The sequence below is a fragment of the Triticum dicoccoides genome, chromosome 5A (assembly GCF_002162155.2).
Source record: "Triticum dicoccoides isolate Atlit2015 ecotype Zavitan chromosome 5A, WEW_v2.0, whole genome shotgun sequence".
Classification (NCBI taxonomy): Eukaryota; Viridiplantae; Streptophyta; class Magnoliopsida; order Poales; family Poaceae; genus Triticum; species Triticum dicoccoides.
This window is the reverse complement of record NC_041388.1, coordinates 509,546,140-509,563,131: the sequence shown is the minus strand read 5'-3', so window position 1 is coordinate 509,563,131 and position 16,992 is coordinate 509,546,140.

The window sequence follows — 16,992 nt, the reverse complement described above, 5'->3', positions numbered from 1 at the left end:
GGAAAGTAAAACATTGCATGTGAAGGTAAAGGGAAGGGTTTGGAGAGTGCCAACACAATGAAGAAATGAAGATTTGTGGCGTGGTTCCGATAGGTGGTTGTTGGTATCAAAACCAGCGGGTCTCGGGTAGGGGGTCCCGAATTGTGTGTCTAGGATCGATGGTAACAAGAGACGGGGGACACGATGTTTACCCAGGTTTGGGCCCTCTTTATGGAGGTAATACCCTACGTCCTGCTTGATTGATCTTGATGAATATGAGTGTTACAAGAGTTGATCTACCACGAGATCGTAATGTCTAAACCCTAGAAGCATAGCCTGTATGACTATGGTAATGAATATATCCTTTCTGGACTAACTGCTCCGGTTTATATAGACACCTGGGGGATCTAGGGTTTACATAGAGTCGGTTACATAAGAAGGAATCTTAATAGTCGGTCGCCAAGCTTGCCTTCCACGCAAAGGAGAGTCCAATCCAGACACAGGTATAGTCTTCGGCCTTCATGTCTTCACAGCCCATCAGTCCGGCCCATGGATAACAGGCCGGACGCCCGAGGACCCCTTAGTCCAGGACTCCCTCAGTAGCCCCCGAACCAGTCTTCAATAGCGAGGTTTTCGGCACACAAATTGTCTTTGGCATTGCAAGGCGGGTTCCTCCTTTAATGATCTCCAAGTGATATATTCGGCCATCAGTTCAATGTCGCCCTCCTCGACCTCTACATGTTAAATAACTTCGCCTTCCACGTGTCAAGCGAAGGTGGAAGGTCAGGGTATTTTTGCAGATAACACCCCGTCCAAGCAAGGAAGAACGCCTATTAAAGAGATTGGATCCTAGATCTATTCGGATCCACGCAGAGGAAATTCCCTGGAAACTGCTTATGAGAAACCATTCCAGCATGGCTAGCGACCCCAGCTCCTCCATCCGTTGCGGCCCAGAGAAAGGCGAGTGGGAGAGGTGTTTAGTGCCCCACAGTCAATTGACGAAGCTACAGACACAGGGATTTCTTCCCCCCGCAGATCTAGTTTCTGTTCGAGCGGGGCTAGATTCCCTCAATGGTGAGATTCAGGCAGAGGACTTCCCCAATCAATCTGGGGGAGAGTGAGTATTTTTCGTCCCCTACCTACTAAGGGGCGTTGGTTTTCCCATTCATCCGTTCCTCTGAGGGATTCTGGAATACTATGGCCTTCAGCTGCACAACTTCACCCCTGCCTCCATTCTGCACATTGCTGGTTATGTCGCTTTATGCGAATTATTCCTGGGTATCGAGGCTCATTTCGAGTTGTGGAGGAAGTTGTTCTGTCTTGTCCCACGTAATCACGAGGGGTCAATATTTGAAGTGGGCGGAGCCGAAGTATGGCGTATCGCCAATACTGGATATCTATCTAGCACACCAAGGAAGGCACCAGAAGAATGGCCTTCCGAATGGTTCTATATCGAGGACGTCGCGCTTCCCGACCCAGTTCGAAAGGGTCTTCCCAAATTTGCGAGCGTTCCGCTGAAGAAAAGCCACAGTTGGCGTCCCTGGAGTCTTGAAGAGGAAGACTGTGCGGAAGTTCGCCAGCTTATGAGCAAGATAAGGATGCTCGCATAGTCCGGACTCACAATAATCGAGGTAATGGCAACCTCCATAGTGCGAGGGGTTCAGCCTCTACAATACAGAGGGCTGCCCATGTGGCACTACAATGGAGAAGACGACGCTTCCCGCTATGGCCGGAAGGGTCCGGATACCCCCGCCGCTCTGGCCAAAATCTTGGTCGAGCTGTTTAAAGGGGAGGAAGAGGAGTTTCTTCGCATTAAGCACAGAGATGGATATTCAATGTATGATCCTCCCAGTTGGGTAAGCCTCGACCCCTCTATTCCACTCATTCCACTTCCAGATTACTTTTGATAAATTTCAAGTCTGTTTGTTATGACAGCACAGGCGGAAGGTCACCGAAGGACTTCATAGTCCTGCCCCATAGCCGGAGATCCACAACCGGTAGCTAGATCCTAGGTTTGAAGAGGATCCGGATATATTCGTGGTGCTTGCGGAGGGAGTGTTTTACCAGACAAGCTATGACGGCACAGAAGTGGCCATTACCGCCGACTACCCTGGCCTTCTTCCTTCTTCACATGTAGACAATTAAGAAACACCTTCTCTAAAAGAGTGCTCTTATTCTGCCTCACCCACCACACTGTGATGTGCTTCACAGGGGAGACATTTGGTGATTTCGAGGAGAACGGCCCCTGCGCCGAGCAAGCCTTTGAAGAGGAAGGCGAGCGAAGACACAGCCAAGCCTTCATCGAGGAGGTACGGATAAACATGCTTTTCAGCAGCCGCATCTGACTGTGACTTGTGTGTTTGTTTGGTTACATGAAGAAGACTCCCCGAACTTTGTCCGGGGACCCGGTCGGTGGTGTTCCCAACAACCGGAATTTAGATCCAATCGGTGAGACTGGGGCTGGTGCAGGAATAGCGCCGGACTGCCCTTCGGCCAAGGGTTCAGAAAATATGTCTGTCACCAACTCAGAGGTAGAGAGTGCCATGAACCATCGGCGTTGCAGGGCTGTCTTGCGAGACTCCAAGTTCTCGGAGGAGGCTTTTAATGCCTTTAGCTCGGGCGACGCATACATCCGAGCTGCTCGAGATGGCCTTACAGAGCCACTAAGCAATATCTGACAGATGTGCAAGTAAGTTTTCTTTGTCAAAAAAGGATAACCATATGCCTGTAGCCCCCGAGACTGGAAGCAGTTGGCACAACTGATTTAAGGATCGTTGTACGACCAGGCCCTTACACAGAAGAATTGCTTACTAGCCCAGGAGCTGGCGAAGTGCCGGGCGCAGCTAAATGCTGCTACTGCCGAACTGGAAAACGTCAAGAAGTCATCTTCTAGTAGTGTTCCCCTCCACCGAGGAACAATAATTGTATATAAACTGTGCTAATTCTGCTGTTGATCGCATAATAGGGTCGTCGGATCAACTTGAAGAAAAGTTGAAGATCGCCCAAGAGGGAGAAAAGGAGGCAAAAAGGCAACACGCCGAAGCCGAGCGTGTGCTGACCCGCGTCAGGGACGAGAAAAACAAGCTACAGGATTCCAACACTATGTTGGGTGAAGAATTGAAAGATGTTCGAGCCCAGCTAGCCGATTTCGTGAAGGAGAACAAGAAGCTGCGGGGCGGCATATTCAGTATGTGTCTGGACTATTTCTAAAGTAGTTCAGAGATAAATGGGACTAATATAGTCATGTTTGCAGGTATATTGACATGATGTCCTGAAGAGGAGGTATCCGGATCATCGAGTGATCTGCTGCAAGGACTGTCGCAAGTGCACGAGCATGCCCGGCTGGCCATGCGGAGCGTTGCCAAGGCCTTATGGCTATCCGCCTCCCCTCCAGGATGTATGGAGGAGCTTCTAGAGCTATTCAAGGGAGCGCGGCGGCGTATCCGACTATGGAAGATATCGTCCTACTAAGAGGGCGCGCGAGAGGCCTGGGCTATGGTGAAAACGCGATATACCAAGCTGGATCCAAATCACATATCCCGGGTTGGACCGGTAGGGTCAAATGGGGAAGAAATTACCATTAGTTTAGTATATGACCAAGTAGAGGTGGCTGCCAAATATTCCCAATAGGATTGTAAGTTAGACTGCCTATTGGAAGGTGTAGAGGAGGAAGTGTTCGAGTCCAAATGACTGTGTACTTTACTCATTATGCGGAACTCTAGCTGAATTGTATATCATTTGTCATGGCAGACCTTTTCGCTTCAACCTCCAGACCTGAATGTGAGGAGTGTTTCCGAATACCATCGCGACCGAATAGGCCAGGGAATGCCTGGAAAAATAGGCGTAGGGGTCATAGTTGCTTGAACAGACAAGTTGTATCCGGCTAGCTATGTTATATTACATTAATATTGTAAGAAACATCTTCCAGAAAGAATAGTTCCGTTAAGGGTTCCTTTCCCTGGGTGTGCATGCATTTAATGTACATGTCCGAATTATGATGTGGGCACCACAGTTTGTATAACTTCTGGGGGTGTACAATGGAGTGAGTTTAAAAACCATCTTTAATTCACCGACCGAATATTCCCTTAAGAATGCTAGCTTTCGGCTTCACCCAGTCTGAGGTACACATCCGTATGACCCAGCAGTAACAATCACAGAGGTGCTCCCTTTATGCCCTAGCCGAACTAACGGGAACATAGGGCATAAGCACAAGAGCCAGGCACCCCAGCTTGGCCAAAACTTAAGTCATATCGATGCGTATAGTGGCAAAGAAAAAGTACTTATGGAAAAACTCATATGTGAGGAGCTTAATGCTCAAGGAATGATAAGAACTTCTGTCCTAGAAGCCCCCAGGTAAAAGTGACGTACATATTTAGAGATGTATGTGTCAATTGTGTGTGGTCCAGCCGTACCGAAGCGTTTAAGAAAAAAAGAAGAAAGTAATCAGAAAAGAGAGAAAAAATAATGGAAACTATAGGGGAGGAGGAGACGAACAAGGGGTTTGGCGCTAGGCATAGAATCTTCGGAGTCTGGCCGCGTTCCAGGGGTTCAGCTCGAGGCGATTGTCTGATGCATCGCGAAGACAGTATGCACCTCCGATGAGAACTTCGTCAATTATGAAGGGACCCTCCCATTTGGGCTTGAGTTTGTCCTTTTTCTTCTCTGGCAGGCGCAGAACGAGTTGGCCAACGTTGTAAGTCTTGGCCCGTACTTCTCTGTTTTGATATCTTCGAGCCTGCTGTTGGTAAAATGATGAACGGGCTTTTGCATCATCGCGTTCCTCCTCCAGGGCATCTAGGCTGTCCTACTGATCAAGCTCGGCTTCTCTCTCTTCGTACATACGCACTCGAGGTGAGTCGTGAATAAGATCACAGGGCAATACGGCCTCTGCGCCATACACCATGAAGAAAGGTGTGTATCCGGTAGTACGGTTGGGCGTGGTCCGCAGCCCCCAGAGTACGGAGTCGAGTTCCTCAACCCAGTGCTTGTCTGATTCTTTCAAAGACCGCACTAGTTTGGGCTTAATGCCGCTCATAATAAGACCGTTGGCCCATTCGACTTGACCATTGGTTTGTGGGTGGTAGACGGAGGCGTAATCGAGTTTAATAACCAGATTAGTGCACCAAGTTTTTACCTCGTCGGCTATGAAATTAGAGCCGTTGTCGGTGATGATGCTATGCGGGACACCATAACGATGCACAACACCGGATATGAAGTCTATCACCGGGCCGGACTCAGTCGTTTTGACCGGTTTAGCCTCTATCCACTTAGTGAATTTGTCCACCATAACTAGCATATATTTTTTCTTATGGCTTCCCCCTTTAAGGGGTCCAACCATATCCAGTCCCCAGACCGCAAAAGGCCAAGTGATGGGGATAGTCTGTAAGGCAGTTGGGGGCATGTGGCTTTGGTTGGCGAAGAGTTGGCATCTGACGCAGCGTTGGACGAAGTCCTGTGCATCTGCTCGAGTTGTCGGCCAATAAAACACAGTATGGAAGGCCTTGCTAACAAGAGCCCGAGCTGCGGCGTGGTGTCCACCGAGACCGGCGTGAATTTCCGCTAGGAGTTGGCGCCCCTCTTCTTCGGAGATACATCTTTGAAGTACTCCGTTGGTACTTTTCTTGTAGAGCTATCCGTCGTGAACCTTGTAGGCCTTCGAGCACCGGACAATGCGGCGAGCCTCGTTCTGGTCTTCGGGGAGCTCCTACCTATTAATGTAGGCCAAGAAAGGCTCGGTCCATGGAGCAATTACTGCCATAATGAGATGGGCCGATGGTGTTACTTCGGTGGCTGAGCCCCCGATACTATCGTTGTGTTCGGGATTTGGAGTTGTATTCGGATCTAGACTATTGTTGCCGCCCTCCCCTTGCCACACCATAGATGGCTTAAAAATCCTTTCCAGGAAGATGTTGGGTGGGACGGGGTCACGCTTAGCGCTGATGCGAGCAAGGACGGCTGCCTCTTAGTTACTTTCTAAGGCGATGTGATGAAATTCAAGCCCTTCGAGCCGACATTTTTAATACGGCATTACGATAAGCTGCCATCTTTGGATCTTTGGCGTCAAAATCGCCATTTATTTGAGATATGGCGAGGTTCGAGTCCCCGCGCACCTCCAGGCGTTGTATGCCCATGGATATGGCCATCCGAAGACCATGCAGTAGGGCCTCATATTCGGCTACATTGTTAGAGTCTATGTATAATATCTGCAGTACATACTGGACGACGTCTCCAGTGGGGGATGTTAACACGACTCCTGCTCCCAGCCGTGTCAACATTTTGGAGCCATCAAAGTACATAACCCAATTGGAATATGCGATGTATTCTTTAGGGAGTTCTGCCTCTGTCCATTCGGTGATGAAGCAGGCTACTACTCGGGATTTGATGGCTCGTCGTGGCTTGTATGTTATGTCGAATGGAAGTAGCTCTATGGCCCATTTGGTGATCCGTCCTGTGGCATCGTGGTTGTTTATTATGTCATTGAGTGGGACCTCAGAAGCCACCATGATTGAACACTCCTGGAAGTAGTGTCATAGCTTGCGGGATGCCATGAAAACTGCGTATGCTATCTTTTGGTAGTGGGGGTACCGGGATCTGCACGGTGTGAGGACAGTTGATACATAGTGTACTGGTTTTTGGAGCGGAAATTTGTGTCTGTCTTGTTATCATTCGACGACGAGCATGGCGCTCACCACCTGATGTGTTGCCGATATGTATAACAACATGGGCTTGCCAGTGTTTGGTGCAGCCAGGATTGGGCTGCTTGCTAGGAGGGCCTTTATTTCCTCCAGTCCGGCAGTCGCCGCGTCTGTCCATTCGAAGTTATCAGTCCACCGTAAGAGGCGATAGAGTGGTAGTGCCTTTTCTCCTAATATGGAGATAAAGCGGCTTAGCGCTGCTACGCACCGAGCTAGCTTTTGGACCTTTTTGAGGCCTGTTGGTGTAGCCAACTATGACAGGCTCGGATTTTAGCTGGATTTGCTTCGATTCCTCTATTGGAAACGATGAAGCCCAGCAGTTTTCCGGCGGGGACGCCGAAGACACACTTTTCCGGGTTGAGCTTAATGTCATACGCCCGGAGGTTGTCGAATGTAAGACGTAGGTCATCTATTAGTGTTTCGGCATGTCTAGTTTTGATGACGACGTCATCGACGTAAGCTTCTACCATTTTGCCAATCTATTTCTCCAGGCATGTTTGAATCATGTGTTAGTATGTGGTGCCGGCGTTCTTGAGCCCAAAGGGCATGGTGTTGAAGCGGAATGGCCCATATGGGGTGATAAATGTTGTTGCGGCTTGATCGGACTCCTTCATTTTGACTTGATGGTATCCGGAATACATCGAGGAAACACAGTGAGTCGTGTCCTACGGTGGCATCGATGATTTGATCAATGCGGGGGAGGGGAAAGGATCCTTAGGGCAAGCCTTGTTGAGGTCTTTGAAATCGACACACAGGCGCCAGGATTTGTCCTTCTTTGGTACCATCACCAGGTTTGCCAGCCAGTCCGGATGTTTGATTTCTCTAATGAATCTGGCCTCGATGAGTTTGGCCATCTCCTCCCCCATGGCTTGTCGCTTAGGTTCAGAAAAGCACCACAGTGTTTGCTTAACCGGTTTAAATCCCTTTAATATATTGAGGCTATGTTCGGCCAGATCTCGTGGGATCCTTGGCATATCTGAAGGGTGTCAGGTGAAAATGTCCTAGTTTTCGTGCAAGAATTCTCGTAGTGCGGTGTCAACTGTTAGGTTCAGTTGAGCTCCGATAGATGTTGTCTTCTTGGGGTCTGTTGGGTGGACCTAGAATTTGACTATTTCTTCTGGTGGTTTGAAGGATCTGGATTTAGGGCGTTTGTCGAGGATCACGTTGTCCCTATCCACCATGGAGCGTAGTGCGGTTTATTCTTCGGCTGTGAGGGCTTCGGATAGCTCTTCCAGGGCCAGGGATGCGGTTTTGTTTTTAGTGCGGAGTGCTATGTCCGGATCACTAACGAGAGTGATTATACCATATGGTCCGGGCATTTTGAGCTTCATATACCTGTGATGGGGTATGGCCTGAAAGCGTGTAAAAGCATCTCGCCCCAACAGGGCGTGATATCCGCTCCTGAAAGGGGCCACTTGGAAAGTTATTTCTTCGGACCGATAGTTCTCCGGCGTGCCGAATACTACGTCAAGTGTAATTTTGCCCGCGCACCGCACCTCCCGACTGGGAATGATTCCTCGGAAGGTTTCGTTACTTTGCTTGATGCGGCTCCTGTCTATTTCCATTTTGTGGAGTGTGTCCTCATAAATGAGGTTTAGTCCGCTGCCGCCGTCCATGAGGACCTTGGTAAGTCGAAACACGTCCACGTTGGGACTGAGGACTAATGCGGCTGGCGCTCGTACTGTTCTGTACTTTGGTTCGTCACCGGCGTTGAATGTTATAGCCGTGTTGTTCCAGGGGTTTATCGCAGCAATTTGGAAAACTTTGGCGAGCTCGCTAAGCGCCCTTTTGCGCTTGTTGTTTGAAGCGAATGTCTCAAAGACCGTCAATACTTTGAGTTATCGTCCCCTGGGGGATGCTGTTCTGGGTCGTCCTTCATAAGGATGTCCTCGCCGCTCTTGGCTTCCCGTCATTGTATCCAACATGCTCTAAGGCTATGGGTTGCCACGGTATCTAGTGTTGTATGTATTTTGCATGGACCATCCAGCCACCCCACCAGAACGGTGCCGTGCCGCATAGCGGTTTTGTGTTTCTTGACTGTTGGACTGGGCGTGCCGCGAGGGTGCACCCTTTTTGCGTGTAGGGGGAGTTGAGTTGGGACTGATGGTTCCCAGCGAGCTGCCTGAGTTTTCCAGGTGCTCTCCATCGTGCTGTACTTTTGTACGATGGTTGCTAAGTCAGCGAATTTCAGTATGCGGCGGCGATTGATGGCATTGAGGATTCCTTCGTCCGTGCAATTGTTGCAGAACGCTAACATTTCGTCCTTGTCACGGCAACTTTTACCTTGTCCTTGACAAGGAGGAATCTGGCCCAGAAGTGGTGGACCGTTTCCTGAGACTGTTGTTTTATACTCATGAGAGCATCTATGTCCGGGTGGGTGGGTGGAATTAAATCCGAACCCCGACCTGACCGATTACACGGAGTCTGGCGACCTTCCGGGCTTAACAGTCCGGGTTCCAGAATATCTTCTGATTGTTTAGGACCGCCGTCCGATGCTATGTTCGGAGGGCTGGTCGCATCCTCTCGCGGGTGAGTATCCGGCTCTTATTGATCGATGATCCGAACATAGTCCGTCTTCGGTATTGAAGAAGACTCGCCGTCCTGCTCCACGACTACCGCAATCTGGTGGGTGACCGGTAGGGTCTCAATTTCGCCTTGATCGGTTTTAGGCCCGATCCGATCGTAGCCTGTGGCTATTCCCAAAGCGGCGATGCGATCTAGGAGTTCGTTCAAAGATGAAAACTCTGTCAGATCCATCTGCTTGGAGTGCTCGGAGTTGATGCGAAGGGGGTTTTCGATGGCCCGAGAGGTCATCGTCGGCTCAACGGCCGAACGGGCGATCATAGTAAAGCTGCCCAGTCGGAGGGTTTGGCCCGGGGACAGAGCTCCCCCGGAGGTGATGTTGTCTTTAAGGACAAGGCGAGCCATCGAGCCTTTCATCAACGGCACAGTGGAACTCTCAATGAAGCACCAATGTCGGTGTCAAAACCGGCGGATCTCGGGTAGGGGGTCCCGAACTGTGTGTCTAGGATCGATGGTAATAGGAGACGGGGGACACGATGTTTACCCAGGTTTGGGCCCTCTCTATGGAGGTAATACCCTACGTCCTTCTTGATTGATCTTGATGAATATGAGTGTTAGAAGAGTTGATCTACCACGATATCGTAATGGCTAAACCCTAGAAGCCTAGCCTGTATGACTATGGTAATGAATATATCCTTTCCGGACTAACCCCTCCAATTTATATAGACATCCGGGGGTCTAGGGTTTACATAGAGTCGGTTACATAAGAAGGAATTTTCATAGTCGGTCTCCAAGCTTGCCTTCCACGCCAAGGAGAGTCCAATCCAAACACAGGTACAAACTTCGGCCTTCATGTCTTCACAGCCCATCAGTCCGGCCCATGGATAATTGGTCGGACGCCCGAGGACCCCTTAGTCCAGGACTCCCTCAGTGGTGCTATCGTACATCCACGTTGATGGAGACTTCAACCCACGAAGGGTAACAGTTGCACGAGTCCACGGAGGGCTCCACCCACGAAGGGTCCACGAAGAAGCAACCTTGTCTATCCCACCATGGCCATCGCCCACGAAGGACTTGCCTCACTCTAGTAGATATTCATGAAGTAGGCGATCTCGTCGCCTTTACAAACTTCTTGGTTCAACTCCACAACTTGACGGAGGCTCACAAGTGACACCTAACCAATCTAGGAGACACCACTCTCCAAAAGGTAATAGATGGTGTGTTCATGAGGAACTCATTGCTCTCATGCATCAAATGATAGTCTCCCCAACACTCCACTCTCTCTCACAGATTTCAATATGGTGGAAAGATGATTTGAGCGGAAAGCAACTTCGGGAAGGCTAGAAATCAAGATTATTGTGGTATGATTGCAATATCTTTATCTCAACACATGAGTAGGTGGTTCTCTCTCAGAAAATGTATGGTGGAAGTGTAGGCACGTTCTGATGGCTCTCTCACATATGGAGAAGGGGGTGGAGGGGTATATATAGCCTCCACACAAAATCCAACTGTTACACACATTTGACCAATCTCGGTGAGACCGAATAGCCAAAATCGGTACGACCGATTAATTCAAAATGTAAACGTTGGAAATCTTAGTGGGACGGTCTGGAACAACTCGGTGGGACCGATGTGCTAGGGATTTAGGGAAAACATCATCTCGGTGGCACCGATTGCATCAACTCGGTGAGACTGAAGTGAAGCAATAAGGCAACAGAGAGAATGTCAAGCCAACTCGGTGAGACCGGTTGCATAACTTGGTGAGACCGAAAGAAATGCAACAAGTCACAAAGTGTTGGCAAGGCCATCTCGGTGAGACCGAGACCCGTATCGGTGAGAACGAATTGCTAGGGTTTTTGGTAGTGTCTATGTCATATGAACTCGGTGGCGCTGGATAGAAAGCATCGGTGGGGCCGAGTTGGAGTTTAGGGTTTTAACATATTTGGATGGATAAAGTGGTTGAGGGTTTTGGACCAATATCACTAAGAATTTGAGCAAGCAAGCCATTAAGCAACACCTCGTCCCTTACTAGTATTGGCTTTCCTATGGACTCAATGTGATCTTGTATCACTTAAAACAAAATGAAGAGTCTTGAGCTTTTGCCAATATGTGTCATTGGCATTTTGAGGGCTCCACATTTCTAGTCCATGCCATGCCATTCATTGAACTTCCTAAAATATTCATCTTGAGAGGATATTAGGTCAATGAACTATATGTTGTTATGAATTACCCAAACCACCCGGGGATTAGTTGCACTTTCAATCTCCCCCTTTTTGGTAATGGATGACAACAAACAGATCAAAGCTTCAACAAATGATGAAATGAATGAAATACAACATTGCTTTGAGAAGTATGTGATAAGCAAGAGCTCCCCCTAAATTTGTGCATTATTTAAAATTTGAGTTTGAATGCAAATGCACAATTGATTTGGATCATGGGTCACTCTTCCATGTCACATACATCTTGGCGGATCTCATAAAATGATAAGAGTAAAATAACATGCACTCATCACCAAAGATACAAGTGATTGATCATACACAAACAATCATAGAGATAGACATGCAAGCACACAGTAAGCATAATATGATCAAACACATGATCATACAAGGTATCTCATGAGCATAACATAAATGTAGCATCAAATAGCATGAACCAAATGAAAGTAGCAAGGCAAATAAGAACCAACAAAGAAGCAAAATAATCTCTCTCGCTCTCTCTCTCTCGAAGCCTGTGATCTATACACTTTCTCCCCCTTTGGCAACAATTTACCAAAAACTTTGAAAACATATAGTGCTATACAACACTCTAGGCACGATCTCCGGGAGCTCCTGAAGGGGTCTTCTGGCTTGTTGCTCCGGTGGGTGCAGACGGTGTTGAGAGAACTGTGTCTGCAAATAATTCAGCTGAAGTCTATTGAGCGGGAGGGGTTAACACTAGTGGTGGCACTGTGGTAGTGGCGGTGGGAGCAGAGTGAGTAGGCCTAGTTTCTGTAACTGGCTTAGTAGTAGACCTGGGTGCCCTCGGCACAGTCTGAAATCTCGCTATGGTAGGTTTGTCATCTCTATCCTTAGCATCATCTCTCAGCATCTCAACAATGGTTTGAATCTCTGTTACCTTGACATCAAGGTTATACATCTTGTCTTCAACAATCCGCTCTAGGCTCTCTTGATTCTTAGTCAAGTTGGCCAGACTCTTCTCTATCCTCAAAGTTGCTTCTAGCAGATATGTGAGTTGATCTTGCTTGGTCTTCGGATTTACAATTGATGCATCTGGAGCACTTGCTGCTTTGGTAGCCTTTTCCTTCTCAGCCTTCTCCTGGGCCTCAACTGATGCAGGATGTGAAGCATCCATCACAACTTCATTGTCCTCAAATTCCGGCCTAAGAGGTAGATGTTCTCTGTCAAGTAGATACGTGTCAGTTCCAACCTTGGAATTGATCAACATCTGAATGTGTGGTGCATATCCACATGACCTCTTTTGGTCAGCAGCTGTCCTCTTTACTGTCTCAACTATTAGACTCATAACCTCTTATGGAATGGCCACAAATCATTCTCTCATCTCCGGACTTGGGAAACAAGGTATGCCTCAAGATGTAGTTGGTGGTGGCCAAACTAGCAAGCAAGTAGTAGATAGAACCAAACTTGTGAGTCTCAAGTGCTTTGTCAGGAATAGGCTTGTACATGTGAGCCATAGTGTTATGGTCCATCCTTGTTTTACCATAGACATCTATGTCATTCTCATCTTCCTAAGGGGCATTGATAAGAGCAGCCCACTCTGAGATTGATGATAGGTACCTGGTGCCCTCAGTCATCCACACAATATTCCCATCTGGATAGAAGTGTGCAGTGGAGTAGAATTGCATCACCATTTATCATTCCACTTGGTGAGCTCTTGTCCAACAAAGCCGTCAACTCCAGTCAACCTGAAGCTCGCATGAACATGGGGGAAGTAGTCCTCATTGGCATCTATGTACTTCTAGTCCACCCACTTCATGTCACTCACAATTGGCTTCTTGTCAACCAACTTCGTCTCATAGAAATCTTGTTGTTATTTGGTGTGGAAAGGTAATCAACAGTAGTCCTCCTCCTTGTGGCATATGGATCAATTTTCCTCCACAGCCTCCAACCATTGTCCTTCCTCAGCTTCATGTTCTCAGCCACTGGATGTCCATCATCCTGGTCTGGAATCGTGGGCTTCAATTTCCTGAGCACTTGGGGCTCTTCATCTTCTTGAACTTCTGGCACTGGAGCCTTGTTCTTCTCTGCGGCAGGAATGTTCCTGGTGGATTTTCACGCCCTCGATGCGGCTATATCTCCTACGTGTTGAGGCACGACTTAGAGGCATAACCGCATTGAAAGCAATGTCGCAAGTTAGGCAATCTTCACAACATCCCATGTAATATATAGATAATAAAAGGGGAGATACATAGTTGGCTTACACTCTCCACGTCAATCAAAGTACATAAATAGCATTACATCATTCAAACACTCATGGCCCGACTACGGCGCCAAATTAAAAGATCAACCCAACATGCGACACGGTCCCGATTGCCCCAACTGGGCACCACTACTGGTCATCAGGGAAAGACACATAGTAACGTTGTGAGTCCTTGTCGAACTCCCACTTGAGCTCAAGCGCGTCATCTGGAACGGAGTCGTCAGGCCCTGCATCTGGTTTGGAAGTAATCTGTGAGCCATAGGGACTCAGCAATCTCGCACCCTCGCGATCAAGACTATTTAAGCTTATAGGTAAGGTAAGGTAAATATGTGGAGCTGCAGCAAGCGACTGGCATATATGGTGGCTAACCTGTTCGCAAAAGAGAGCGAGAAGAGAAGGCAAGGCGTGAACGAATAACTAGAGAACAACCTGCGACAAGCATTACTCCAACACCGTGTCCACTTCCCGAACTCCGTCGAGAAGAGACCATCACGGTAACTCACACGGTTGATTCATTTTTAATTAAGTTATGGTTCAAGTTATCTACAACCGGACATTAACAAATTCCCATCTGCCCATAACCGCGGGCACGGTTTTCGAAAGTTTAAATCCCTGCAGGGGAGTCCCAACTTAGCCCATGACAAGCTCTCATGGTCAACGAAGGAATAGACCTTCTCCCGAGACATTCCGATCAGACTCGGTATCCTGGTTCTACAAGACACTTCGACAAGTTAAAACAAATCCAGCAACACCGCCTGAATGTGCCGACAAATCCTGATAGGAGCTGCACATATCTCGTTCTCAGGGCACACTCAGATTGTCCAAACTTCCGGTAGGCCAGCCCAGAGTTGCCCCTGGTGGCCATCGGTGACTGACGAGGTGGACCAACACTCAGAGGAGCACTGGCCCAGGGGGTTTAAATAAGATGACCCTCGGGCTCCGGAAACCCAAGGGAAAAGAGGCTAGGTGGCAAATGGTAAAACCAAGGTTGGGCGTTGCTGGAAAAGCTTTATTTAAGGCAAACTATCAAGGGGTTCCCATTATCACCCAACCGCGTAAGGAACGCAAAATCCGGGAACATAACACCGATATGACGGAAACTAGGGCGGCAAGAGTGGAACAAAACACTAGGCAAAAGGCCGAGCCTTCCACCCTTTACCAAGTATATAGATGCATTAAGGTAACAAGATAATATAATGATATCCCAACAAGTAAATAATGTTCCAACAAGGAACGGTCTCCATTCTTCACCTGCAACTAGCAATGCTATAAGAGGGGCTGAGCAAAGCGGTAACATAGCCAATCAGCGGTTTGCTAGGACATGGTGGGTTAGAGGTTTGATATGGCAATTTGGGAGGCATGACAAGCAAGTGGTGGGCATCGTAGCATAGGCATAGCAAAAGAGCGAGCATCTAGCAAAGCAAAGATAGTAGTGATTTCGAGGGTATGATCATCTTGCCTGCAAAGTTGTCAGAGTTGACTGGATCCTCAAAAGCAAACTCAACGGGATCCTCGTTAGTGAACTCGTCTCCCGGCTCTACCCAAACAAGACAAACAAGCAAACGGAACACAATCAACCACGTGCAAACTCAAACAACATGATGCAAACATGGTATGCTATGCGGGATGCGATATGTGATGCATGTGCAAGATTTGAAAAGGAATGAATGAACCTGGCCTCAACTTGGAAATCCAAGTGTGCCACTGGGAAGGTGAGATGATTTCACTTGAAAACGATATAAAGATCACCGGAATCGGAGTCACGGTTTGGAAATGGCAAGCAATTCAAATATGGCACCGGTCTGCGATATACAGCAAGTAGCCATCTAAATGCAACAATATGAACATGCTACAGCACCCAAACATGGCAACAAAATACATGCAAGGGATCCATTCATGATGCTTGACAAAATATGAACACTGAGCTACGGCCAATTCGTCAATTAACAGGTTCAAACAAGCATGACAAAAGTGCATTTGGTAAATAGATTTCAGACTTAGTGAAATTAACACTTGTTTGGAATTTCAGATCAGGTAGCACACTTTGGATCAAGAAAACAATATGCTACAGGGCCTGAACATGGCAAAGTAAAGAATGGCATGGAGCTACTCAAAGAGCTTAACAAAAGTCCCTTAGTGACCTTTAGCCCAAAGGGATCAGAAAATACATTTGCAAGCATGTGAACATGGCAAAAACATAATCAGATCATAGACTTTGTGAAAAACTGGAGCATGCAAATCAGATATCAAGTAGGCATGTTTGCGAGCTCGATGCACTCACTACAGAGCATGACATGACAATCTAAGCATACACCCATCAAGAATACACATTATACAAGCTATACATGGCAAGAACAATAACATAGCATGCACGGATCAACTACAACATCCTCGGCAAAATCGCTAACAAGTAGACAATCTGCCCAGATTCACAAAATAGCAAAAGTAGAGCTCGATTGACTCAAGCTGGGGTGCTCCATAATTGCAAACAAAGACATGGATGGATAGAGCAATACAAGATTAACAAAACATCCTTATTGATCATCCTCAAAAGAGGCATGGATCACTAGGAAACAACATGAACATATGGCATATTGAAATAAACAGATCAAGGACTTAGTGGAATTGCTAAGTCCCGGAAATCAGCATTAACGAATGCACCACTTTGCAAGCTTGTGCTAGTCACCACACACATCACAAAAATACATGGGTTGCACCTCTGGATATATGGCAAAGCATATAACAAAACATATGTGGAGCTCAGGGGCATATCATGCACACAATAATCATGGCAAAAATGACAAATATCTAATTGGAGCAGCAGATCTGACAATTATCCCAAATAGCACTCTTCCAAAAGCATTTTGGGCATCAAGATAACTCAAATGAAAATGATGCAATGAGATGAAATGATGTGCTCTCTGAGACGAACATTTTGATATGCTAAACGTCCAAAACGGATCTACGAATGCGGAGAAATCACAGCTCAAAGTATGCAAAAAAATAAAGGGGAGAGGGGGAGAAGTCAACCGAATCATAGATCTAGGGTTTGCTGGGCGGCGCGTGAACCGAGGAACGCCGGCGGGCACTGTAGCTCCGGCGAGGCGGTTTTGGCGCGGGGACGGCCGGAGTGCCGCGGGGGCGTGCCAGAGCTACGGATCTGGGGCGGCGGCCTTGAGGAGGACGGCGGGGTCGGCGGTCGCCGGCCAGGGTGCGGCAGGGCGCCGGGCGGTGATGTCAGCGCACCGGGCGGCGATGTCGGCGCGTCGGCCGGCGCGGTGAGGTGGTGGCCGACACAGGCGAGGAGGCGCGGGCGGCGGCGCAAACGGGCGCGGCGGCGGGGAAGTGGCCCGCAGGA